The following is a 12065-nucleotide window of genomic DNA, read 5'->3' as shown; positions in this document are numbered from 1 at the left end:
GAGCAGAGCAGAGCAGAGCCAGGTGTGGTGGCATATACCTGTTATTCCTACACTGTAATTCCAAACACAGAAGAACTGCAAGTTGGAGCCCAGCACGGACAACTTAATGACTTAGGGATACTCTGTCTCAAAGTAAAAACGGTTAAAGATGTTGTTCACTGCAAGGACCCTGGGTGCTATCTCCAGTACTACCAAAATAATCAAACAAATATATGAAAGAACAAGGTGGTTATTAAATATATATATATCATTGCTTTAAAAATGCTAGAGCTGATATGAAAGGGAAAAACTGACAACTTAGAACAGAATAGGGGAAAAATCCAAAGCAACCTTAAGTTGAGTTTTACACATACAAAATTAGCAAAAACAAGTAAAATGATAATTGTCTCTGCCACTGAGCTGCAAAAATATATGTACTGTACTGATATGCACAATACATTTCTGTACCAATGGAAACTGTTCACTGCTTTGGGGGAAGCAAGTTGATAATATCCATCAAGATCCAAAAGTCTATTCTGCTCTTGAAAATTGATATTAAAATTGATATTAAGAATTCAACAAAATAAAAAGGATTTGTGTACAAAAATATACAGTATTATTTGTAAATAATAAAAATGCAAGTGATAGCATGGAAACAGTGGAGCAAAATGGGCTCTATTCACTGGATGAAATATTTTATTTTGCCTTTTTTGAGACAGGGTCTCACTATGCAGTTCAGGCTGGGCTTGAGCTCACTTTGTAGCCCAGGCTGGTCTCAAACTTGCAACAATCTTCCTGCTTCAGCCTCCCAAGTGCCGGGATTACAGGCGTGTGCCACCACGCCCAGTTTTGGGTGAAATATTTCAGCCATTCAAAGCCATCATTATGGGCACACAGCAATGGTAATGTTAGTGCATCCACAAACCCCTGTGAGTCCTGAGGAGCTGTTTCTTCGGGGTCAGGGAATGGCCTAGATCTCAGAACCAGGCTCTCCTCAAATGTTTAAACAGGTCAAGGCCAAGCTCTCCGAGGTGTTCTCAGTGCAGGTGTTCATCTTAAGCCAGAGCTTGTGAGATACCACCCAGCAGCGAGTTGGCATCCAACGTTGCAGAAGCTTGGTAATGCACCGTTGGCCTTGTTCACAATGGAGATGTCCACAGTGTGCTGGCCTTGAGGGAAACTGTGGACACCTAGAGCATGGCCGTGTTTTCTGTAGTCAACTCCCACCCAGAACTAAGGGTAGCCAGACCCTTCTACATTCCAAGTACATTCCAAGGTGCTAGGAGGGTCTTTGGCTTTATGCCCCATGTAGCTATAAGATCTCAGTGCCCTATACCGCCCAGTGTTCACATGCTTGTGTACTACCGTCCCCCTTGAAACTGAGCCAGTCCAGGGCCTCATTTTATAATCAACAGAATATGGCAGAAATGATGCTATATATAACTTTTGAGGCTTCTGGCTGCTTCTACCTGAGTCTCTTGAAATGTCCTCTGGGAGCGCTGAGCTTCCATGTAAGAAGCCTGCCCTGTGAGAGAAGACATGCGTAGGTACCCCAAGTAGCAGTTCCAGCAAAGCTCAGCCTGCCCGCCTTTCCCACTATGGCATTGGGCATAACAAGCATATTCCTTTGGAGAATGCTTGAGAATAAATTTATCATTCCAAAAAGTACATAAACAAAGATAAAGAACCAAGGCTTTATCCTGCCTTTTGTTTATGACCTGTACTTTAGAGTAAGCAAGTAGTAAATGACCTCAACCTCTTAATTACAAGTAATAAAAGAAGGGGACTAATGGCAGCGTACCTTTTACTGTACTATTTTAAAAATTTAAATAAAATAAAATAAATATTTTAAAAATTTTAACATTTGTCATATTGTTTATCATATCTCATATACTTTATAATTTTAAAAAAGCAAAACCAAATATCTCTGGCAAAAACAAACAAAAATTAAAAACCAGATGGGGCGGAGAGCTGTTTCCGTGGGAAGCATCTCTGTGTGATCCAAGTACAATAACGCCATCCTTGCCCTCTCCCCTTCTTGCCAAATCCCCCTGCACTTATCGGACTAGAAACCTAAAGAGGCATCTGAAGTCACATTTTAAGGATGCATAATGGAGGGGAGTTTGGAGAAGGAATGAAATTATCAGGGAGGATTATACTGTCACCACTCGACACAATGGGGATTGCAGCTTTTAACTGCCTTAAACAAGTCTTACTTCATACCAGAGCTTCAACTCAAATAGGCGTCTCCATGGGAAGTCGATCCTGCCCAAGAGATCAAATCTTTCTTCCTGGATGGGTCTTTGAGTGCAGGCTCCCTGTCTACACAGCAAGAGGAAGGATATGGCTCTTAGAATGCACTTGAAATTCTTTTACCTTTTCATGGTGTTTTGTAGCCAAGTATCTTAGAAGGCTCAGGGATGAAGACGCCTCTGGATAAGTTGGTCATCCTATCTCCAAGAGGCTGGGGCCCCAGGAAAGTGACTGCCTTTGTGAGTCTCCATTCCTTCCAGAGGCAATGAGAAACAGTAAATCACAGGGTTAGCCAGGGGCTCTGAGCACAGCTGGTTTTGTACTTGCCAGTTCAGGTTATATAATTTCTCTGTGCCTTCCCTATTTATCTCCTGTGTATAAAGTAGGGATGATAACTTTCACCTCACATTATTGTTCAGTGTGTAAAGTGCTCACTATGGTACCTGTCAAAGTCAACTCTCAATAAATAGTTATTACTATTACTTATTTTTTCATAAAATGTACATCAGATGTAGTGAGCACTATGGGTCTTTCTAACTTTAATTTGGAGGGTTCATTTATTCATTTAAGTTCTATACCAGGAGCTGGTTCTAAGGTGGATGTATACCTGATATAGGAGTTAGGGGCTAAACTCATCATGCCAGAATTAAACTCATTGTGCCAACATTGTACTTGAAAATCCCTCCACCATCAGTTATTCTCCCATTCTGAAGTATTGTCTGGTGGAGGTGCCAGGGTGGCTGCATGATCTAGCCAATGGAATAATGGTGGCCAAGGGATCTTTCAGGATGCAGTATCTTGCCTCTTCTAGGAAACTCTGTTTCATTCATAGAAAACTTGTGCTCCCGGGGCTGGGGATTTAGCTCAGTGGCAAAAGCGCCTGCCTGGCAAGTCCAAGGTCATGAGTTCGGTTCCTGGTACTGGAGAAAAACCAAAAAAAAAAACAAAACAAAACAAAACAAAACAAAACAAAACAAAACAAAAAAACAGAAAACTTGTGCTCCCTGTTACCTCTGAGCCTCTGGATGAAAAATTTGAGAGCAACCTCACAGTCACCATCCATTAAGTTCACAAGGGCCACATGATGGTCACTGCCCAGTGACCAGGAAAAGCAACTACTTTGGTAAGGTCTCCATACATCCACCTGTTCTCATCACTCTACACAAATGGTTTGAGTACCTGCCAAGAACAAAGGGCAGGGGGTGCCACTCAGCAAACATGTGTGCCTAGCATGCATTAGGCCCTGGATTCCATCCTAAGCACTGCAAACAAAACACCAAAGTGACATGCTGTGAAGTTGTCTTCTTCTCAGGACTATACAGACATGGACCATGGCAACTGTAAAATATGCTCAACAAGGCCACAGGAAAGGCAAGACTCAGGCTATGGAACATCTAGTACAAGAACAATGCTTCTATCTTCCTGGGAGATGATATTAGACCTGGTCAAGGAAGTTGTGGGGCAAAATATTGGACAAAAGGGTGGAGAGAAAGCATGAAGCAAAGTCTGGAGGCAGGAAAGATGGGCTAACACCTGAGAAATGTCAGGTAGTTCATATGGCTAGTTGAAGGGGAGGTAAACCTGGAGAGGTCAACAGGGCAGGTAAAAAAAAGGCCTGATGGCCAGGCCAGGGAGTATGGACTTGATTGTGTAGATAGCAGAGAGCCAAGGGGCTGGCAATGGGCTTGGGAAGGGCCCACACTGGGCGTGAATCTGATCTCCCCACCCCTGACCCACATCTTTTCACAGGACACTGCAAGCAACCTCCTTGACTGGAAAGCACCAACTCCAAATCTTCAGTCCCAGATCAATTCTCTCTAGGGTAGCTTCCGTAATAAATGTAGGGTTGGGAGAGGCAACCCTTTGGGTTTCTGTACACATCTGCCTTTCACCTTTGGAGAAACCACTCTAAAGTGGAATGAGAGTATGGGAAGAGATGAAGGCTAAACACAAGAGAGAAATTAACTGCTGGTAAGATGGCAGGTTAAAGAACATGGGAGTTCTCCGCCACAAACACCTAGCAATGCTGGATAGTTTCTGGTTTGGTTTGGTGTTGTAATCATTTTAAATATAGAGCTGAACTTACAGGAAATTGAGGGCATTTCCAACATCAAAACAAAAGGAGAGCTGAAAATTGGAGCAGGTGGAAGCCTGCAGCAGCCTTGTAGAGTTGGCAGCAGGAGACATCTGGGCAGCGATAGAGCTGGGAGCTTGCCCTGCAGACAGGAGGGAAGCCTGGCCAGGACTGGGCTGGAAGTCCCCTGAGATTCTCACTCTAGTCCCTGGCTGCCCTCTAATCACAGTGCTTGAAAAAGCCATGAATATTTTGTCTGGAGAAACAAAGTAGGACAGAAAGAGCCCCTGGCCTGGCTCTGCCTTTAATCTCCCATATTTCTTCTCTTCTGTTAGTCTTAATTTTTCTTCTTGTAATTGGACACAGGGTCACCACAACTGACCTCACAAAGCTGCTGCAAGAATTCATCCCTTCATTTACCAAATCCCTGCCTTCATGGAGCTCATATTCTAGTGAGGAAGGAGGTAATAAATACAACAATGTGGAAACAGAGGGGTAGAGATAAGCATTAGTTAGAGAAGAGGGGGTTCTCCCCACCCTTGGCTGGGAGGATTGGCAGGCTCCGAGGGAATGTGGTGCTTGAGCTGACTCTTGAGGGACCAGGAGGATTTGCTCACAAGAAGGTGAGGAGGACATTCCAGGAATGAGCAAAGGCTGGGGTCCAGAGCACTACGGCTTGTGGCAGGAACTGAACATGGCACAGTATGACTGGGCAATGAATTATAGGTGGGATATGGTGAGAGAAAAGGGCCAGCAGGAGCATAGCCCACATGAATAGATGAGGCCTTGGTTGGGCTCACAAGTAACTTATGTGAATTGCAGAGAAACTCTTCTCTTGATGAATTCACAATCCTATTCCCACTGCCATGACACCTAGGCATATCATCAGAATAGCAGTCATGCTACTGCTTTGACTTAATCTAGGCTCCCCAGAAAGCAGAGCCCCAGGTACAAGGCTGCTGGGCTACTATTTTATTAGGGAGCAGCAGTATGGGACAAGGAGAGTGAAGCAGAGATGAGGAAGAACAGAAACAAGGGTGTGTCACAGAGAAGGCCACTGGTAAATGCACGTCACTATTCAATCTCATGGAAACATCCTCTGAGAAGTCATGTAATTTGAGTCTCAGGTAGGTTAACCCACCACACTGGTTTTCTCAGAATGGAGAGGTTTCTTTGGACATGGAACTTACATTGTCAAACCTAGGAAAGTCCTAGGTAAACCAGGATGTATTGGTCACCCTAGTCTCAGGATCGTTGGATTTGAAGGAAATTCACACTTGCTGGTCTCAGTTGCTTTATGAATGGGACATACAAGAAGGGGTGTGGAAAAATAAAAATGTGGCATGAATACTGTTGTAAGAAGTAAAAGGATGAGTAAAAATACTGACAAGTGCCACTAGGAGCATGGCTGAAATTGAAAACCTTGAAGTTGTTGCCACATGTCATTCATGTCTTCCTCCCTCCCTCCTTCCCTTTCTCCCTTCCTTCCTTCCTCCTTTCCTTCTGGATTATGCCAGTGACTGTTGGTTCCCACTGGGAACATTGGTTGATGACTTAATTTTGGCCACACAGACACATGTCAGAGTCTCATAGAGGCTCAGAGCTCCGAGGTGTCATCCAGGATTGTGACTCTGCTATGGATGCACCCCTTACTCTCTGAGTGATCTCATCTTCCACCACAGCTTCCACTACTCTGGGCTGATGCTGATGCTGATGCTGATCCCTAAGTTTCTAAACCTAGTCCAAATCTTTCTGTGGGCTGCAGACTTACACACACCCAACAGGCACCACCATTTCAACATATCCAAACTGTACTCACGTCTCCATCCCCAAGCCTGCTCCAGCAACAAAACTGATCCCCTGGACAGTCTGTACATGAGGGTAACAGGTTGCCCCTCAATAACTACTTCCCTACTTGATTCTAAAAGTGCTGTCTCCAAAAGCTTCTCTTTGAGGTCTTGAGATTTTCAGGTACTACATGTGGGTTGATCTGGAAGAAAAGAATTCCAATCCTTCAGGCTGGAAAAAATGAAAAAGTGAAAAAACCTTCAGGCTGGAAAAAGTCTGTGATAAATGGACAGAAAGAAGGTCAGAGTAACTGAGCTTAGATGAGGAAGGGAGTGACTTGAAAAGAAGCTGGAAACAGACAGAAGTAGACAGAAGCTAGGTAACAGAGAGGTTTGTAGACCAGGTGAAAGAATTTGGACTTTGTTCTTGGTGCACAGAAAAGCCACTTAAGAGTTTTAAGCAGAAGAGTTGGTATAATAGTCAGGGTGCTCCAGAGAAATAGATCCATTAGGGTATATAGAGATACACAGAGAAATTTATTATGAAGGATTGGCTCGTGTGATTTTGGATGCTGAGAAGTCCCACGACCTGCTCTCTGCTAGCTGGTGGTGCAGGAAAGTTAGTGGTATAGTTCCAGTCCAAGCCTGAAGATGAGGAGAGCCAATTAAGCTCCAGCCCAAATCCAGAGGTCCAAGAACCAGGAGAGTCAATGCCTTAAAGGAGGAGAAAATGGATGTCCCAGGTCCAAAAGGGAAGAGAAATTTACCCTTTTCCACTTTTTTTCCACTTAGGCCCTTAATGCACTGGATGATGCATATCCACACTGGTGAGGGTAGATCTTTTCTACCTACTGGTTCAAATGCTAATTTTACAGATACCTAGAAAGAATGTTTGCCCGGCATCCCTTAGCCCCGTCAAGCTGACACATAAAATTAACCATCACAGTTGGCATGATCTAATTAACACTTTCAATAATCATCCTGGTCCTGAGTAGACAATGGAAAGTAGGGCAACAGGACAGAGACTATGAAGAGCTGCTTCCCATTATAGGTAAGAGTTGATATTGGGTGGGACTAAGGTATAAGAGTGATAATGAAGAGAAGTTTCCAATCCTGATTAGTTCTAGGGGACTGTATTAGTCAGCTTTCCTGCTGCTACACACAGTACCTGACACCTCCAGCTTAAAGGAGGAGGGGTTAATTTAGCTTACAGTTTTACGGGATTCAGTCCTCGGCCAGCAGGCACTAAGGCTTTAGGAACATGAAGGTACATGAGCATGGTAGAACAAAGATACTTAAGTTAGTGCCAGCTGAAAAACAGAGCAGGGGAACCGCACCAGAAAGGAACGGGGGAGAGACCAGATGCCTCCATGACCCACCCAGAAGTGTGCTCCACCAATTCCCGGGGTGGTTCACAGGCCAATTGAGTTGACACAATCAGGTTTAACAGTCACAGGGATGTCAGACAGAATTTGAGGGTGCTGGGTAAGGAAATCAAGAAATCAAAGATAGTCTCAAGATTTTAGGCCAGATCACGTCTCTGCATAAGTGTTATTTACTTGGTGGATGGGAAAGCAAGATTGGGGATAGGTCTGAGGCACATTCAACATCCAAGAGGAGATATCAAATATGAGTTTGGGTATATGTGAATTTGAAGTTTTGAGAGGTACACAGAGCTGGAGTTAGAGTTTTCAGAGGTACTGGTACAGAGATAATATCTGAAGCCTTAGACTAGAAGAGGCTACAAGGAGAGAAAATAGAGCTACAGAAGAGCTGTGGCAAGACTTGTAGCTCTCTGACATTTAAAAGTCAAGCAGCTAATGAAGCAGCTAGCTAAAGAGATCACAAAGGGGTAATTTAAAAGATATATTCCAGAAGCCAAGTAAAAAGCAGCTCAAGAAGGGTGTGGTTAACTGTATCAAATGCTTCTAGAAATCAAGTAAGGACAGAGAAGTGATAAAGCGACCACTGGAGGTCATCACGGACTTTGTGAAACCCATCCTTCAGGGCTAGAGGAAAGAGAAACACAGTTGCAGAGAGCTCAGCAGAGAACTGGAGGCAAGGAAGTAGGGACAGATGACAACTCTCTGGAAAAGATTATTGTGAAGGACAGTGGAGAAAAGGGACAACAGCTGCAGGAAGACACAGGGTTAAAGGAAGGCTCTGCAAACACTGGACATACTGAGGTAGATGTATGTCTACCTCAGTAGACAAAAATATATACCACTTTTTTTGGCAATGACCTAAGTGGAGAGAAAGAAATGAGATACAGCCAAGATGGCAGAAGAATTACAGAAGCAAAGTCCTTTGAGAAAGCAAGAGACCAGAGGATCTGGCTCACAAGTGAAGTGGTAAATTTTGGTAAAAAGCAAAATGAATCATGCTTCTTCCACAGCAATACAAAGACAGGCAGGGAACATAAACACAAATTCCACCAAAGTGGGGGCATGGTGGGAATATAAAGATTTTCTGTCCAATTGCCTCCATTTTTTCAGGGAAATTTGAGGTGAGGATGGGATAGTCAGTAATGATGGTCCTCAGTAAGTGGGGGAAGAAGGAAGTAAAGACAGAAGTGATAACTCTGGTGGGTGGGAAGTGAGCACATAGAGAAGGGTGGTAGCATTGCCAAACAGTATTGAGTGCTCATTTAAAATTTGTCATCAAACTGAGTGTGGTGGCACACGCCTATAATCCCAGCACTCAGGGGGCTGAGGCAGGAGGATTGCTGTAAGTTCGAAGCCAACATGGGCTACGAAGTGAGTTCAAGGCCAGCAAGAACTGCACAGTGAAACCCTGTCTCACAAGACAATATATATGTATATTTTAAGCAAATGAGAATACTTAAAGGAAGATAGTACAGAAAAAGTTTAAAGAAATAATTGCCAATGACCACATATATGACTTCTTAATTTGAAATATCTAAAATAGGCAAATATAAAAGACAGAAAATAAACAGTGGTCACCTGGAGAGGCATAAGCAGGAGTCGGGGGAATTGAAAACTGATGGCTAAAACGAACAGAATTTTTCTTTGGGGTAACAAACATGCTTTAAAACTGATTTTGGTGATGCTGGGCGTGGTGGTGTACGCCTGTAATCCCAGCACTCAGGAGGCTGAGGCAGGAGGATGGCATGAGTTCGAGGCCAGCCTAGCTACAATGTGAGTTCAAGGGGAGGCTGAACTGCATAGCGAAACCCTCTCTCAAAAAGACAAAATGTAATTGATTTTGGTGATGGACACACATCATGTACACATATAATAATATAATTTGGATACTTTTAAAAGATGAATCGTGCTATGTACATTATCTCAATAAAAACCTTTAAGAGTTAATGTTAAACAATTTCCCAATTTTATTGAAACACCGTGGGTTACTTCATTAATATATTCTCATGTATCAGTTAAAAATAAATGTAATAACTTAGAATTCCCAATTATGTTGGAAAGTATAAATGCAGAGATCCAAGAAGCCCAATGAATCCAAAAGAGAAGAAATAAGAATAAAACTACACCAAGGCACATCACAACAAATGATAAAGAGAAACTCTACAAGGCAATCAGAGAAAGAGACACATTATGTACAGTGGAAAAAAGATGACAGCAGATTTGTTATTGGGAGCATTTCAAACTAGACCAGAGTAGGGCAAAATGTTTAATCCTACATTAAATATTGGCAACCTAGAATTGTACACACAGTGAAACTGTCTTTAAAAAACAAAAGCAATGAAAGAATCTACCACTTTACAATCATTAGGATAGCTATTATTTAAAAAATGGAAAATAACTGTTAGCAAAGAAATGGAGGAATTGGAATCTTTGTGCCTTACTTATGCAAATATAAAATGAAGCAGCCTCTGTAGAAAATCTGGCAGGTTTTCAAAAAGCTAACCATGAAATTATCATATGATCAAGTAACCCCACTCCTAGGTGTATACCCCAAATAACTGAAAATAGGTATTTAAAGAAAAGCCTATACAGAAGTGTTCATAGCAGCACTCTTCACAATAGCTATATGCAGAAAAGCCCCAAATGTCTATCAACTGACGAATAAACAAAATGTGGTATTATTCAGACAGAGAAAGGAATGAAGCACTGAATTGTGCTATAACATGTATAACATGAATGAACCTTAAAAATGTTAGGTTAAGAGCAAGAAGCCAGTCTAGATATCATATAATTCCATTTATTCTTTGTACCATCTCCCATAATGAAATATCCAGAACATACAAATGCCGAGACAAAAAGAAGAATCATGGTTGCTTAAATTGATGAAATAAAAAAAGTAGTCTGCCATACAAAGCATTGACAAGAATTTGGAGAAACTAGAACTCCCACTATACACCAAAGATGGGAATGTATGGTAGAACCACATTTTAAAAAATTTTGGCAGTTTTTGTAAAAGTTAATCATACACCACCTACCATGTGATCCAGTCATCCCTATCACAGGTATCCCAAGAGAAATTAAAGCACATATTCACAAAATCTTGTCCACAAATGTTCACAAGCAACTTTATTGGAAATGCTAACACCTAGAAACAACCAAAGTTCATCAACAGAGAAATGGATAAAGAAATGGTTGTATATTCATACAATGAAATGATACTCAGAAAAGTAAAAAAAATGAGCTACTGTCACAGGCAATAATCTGGATTACTCTGAAAGAATGAGATTTAGTTAGAAGGCAGAAAAAATGAGTTAGACACTGTAAGATTCTATTTACATAAACTTTTAGCAAATACAAATTAAGCTATGGTGGTCAAAGCAGATCAACGTTTGCTTAATGATTTTGTGAGGACCATGGGAAGGGATGAAGGAGGGATTTCAAAGGGACCCTTTTGTGGGTAACGGACAGATTCACTACCATAACTGTGGCAATGATTTCACATATATAGCAAAATACAGTATATCAAATTGTACAACTTAAATATGGGGAGTTTATTACATGTCAATTATATCTCAATGAGGCGCTTTGAAACACTTTTTAAAATATGATAAAAGATATTAAGGGAAGACGATGTAAATCAAATCTAATTTTTAGTAAATTGTAGATATGAATTTTTGTCTTTATTTAAATCTTGTTCCAAAAGATGAAAGTTACATTTTTTAAATTTACTAAGCACTCATTGAGTGGTGTTCTTTACTGGTCAGACTAGGCTAGATTAAGCTATAGTAACAGCCCAAATCTGAGTGGCTTCATGCATCAAAATTTACTTATTTCTATGTTCACAGTCCAAAACAGCTCAAGTATCCTGGAGTGTGTGGCCTACTTGGTCATACAAAGGAGAACAACATGAACAGCAGCAGCAGCGGCACCAGTTGAGCACCAGCATTTTAATGATCCAGCCCACAGTGACAAATATCATTTCTAACTACACTTACTGGCCCAAAATAATACCACCATGCTTTACTTCAAGACGACAGGGAAGTATATCTTCCATGTACCCAGAAGTATTTATGTACTTCTCTAAGTATTGGATGTGGGTGAACATTACTAATCTACCAAAACTATCCAAGATGCTAAAAAGTATTTCCACACCACGTATTGTAAGCAAACTGAAGTAGAATATTCTCAAATGTGAACCATCTCACCAAACAGATTCCACTCAGAAGAGGAGGGAAGATCTGCAGCTGCAGCCATACTCACAAGTCCCCTGTTTTAGCAATACATTCCCTGTATGGAAAGTCAAAATTTCAGACAACCTGGAAGCATCTTAGTGGGAACGCTATTTGATTTTTAAAAATCTCTTCACTGCTTGGGTATTAGCTATTGTGTACTTGTGATGCATACCATCAAATGCGTCCACATTGGTTCACTCTTTGTTGCTCCCCCACACTCAAACTCACCTACTCTTAAGGGGTCTAAATAAGTTGCAATGGCAACATGTAAGAGAGAACAATGATTTTTTAAAAATGTTTTAAACTTAGACCTAGCAAGTGTGTGTCACGGGAAAGGGGTGGGTGATGATACAGA

At 41.6% G+C, this 12065-nt stretch overlaps 1 long non-coding RNA gene across 9 annotated transcripts in view; it reads right to left on the bottom strand.

The window, feature by feature from the left end:
• Window positions 1-12065, bottom strand: part of LOC102021975 — a 69437-nt gene that overhangs the window by 26463 nt on the left and 30909 nt on the right. For 3 of the 9 annotated variants that reach the window (XR_001233618.1, XR_001233617.1, XR_001233616.1), the window contains exon 2: window positions 2356-2485. This is a non-coding gene — a long non-coding RNA (uncharacterized LOC102021975). Of the gene's footprint in view, window positions 1-2355; window positions 2486-3243; window positions 3412-6125; window positions 6326-12065 lie in introns of all 9 variants that reach the window. The other 6 variants (XR_001233612.1, XR_001233611.1, XR_001233614.1 and 3 more) reach the window with 4 other exon arrangements.

Source organism: Chinchilla lanigera, unplaced genomic scaffold (genome assembly GCF_000276665.1).
Source record: "Chinchilla lanigera isolate Chin_1 unplaced genomic scaffold, ChiLan1.0 scaffold00018, whole genome shotgun sequence".
Taxonomy (NCBI): Eukaryota; Metazoa; Chordata; class Mammalia; order Rodentia; family Chinchillidae; genus Chinchilla; species Chinchilla lanigera.
The sequence above is the reverse complement of the archived record's forward strand: the minus strand, read 5'-3'. Positions and strand labels throughout refer to the sequence as shown.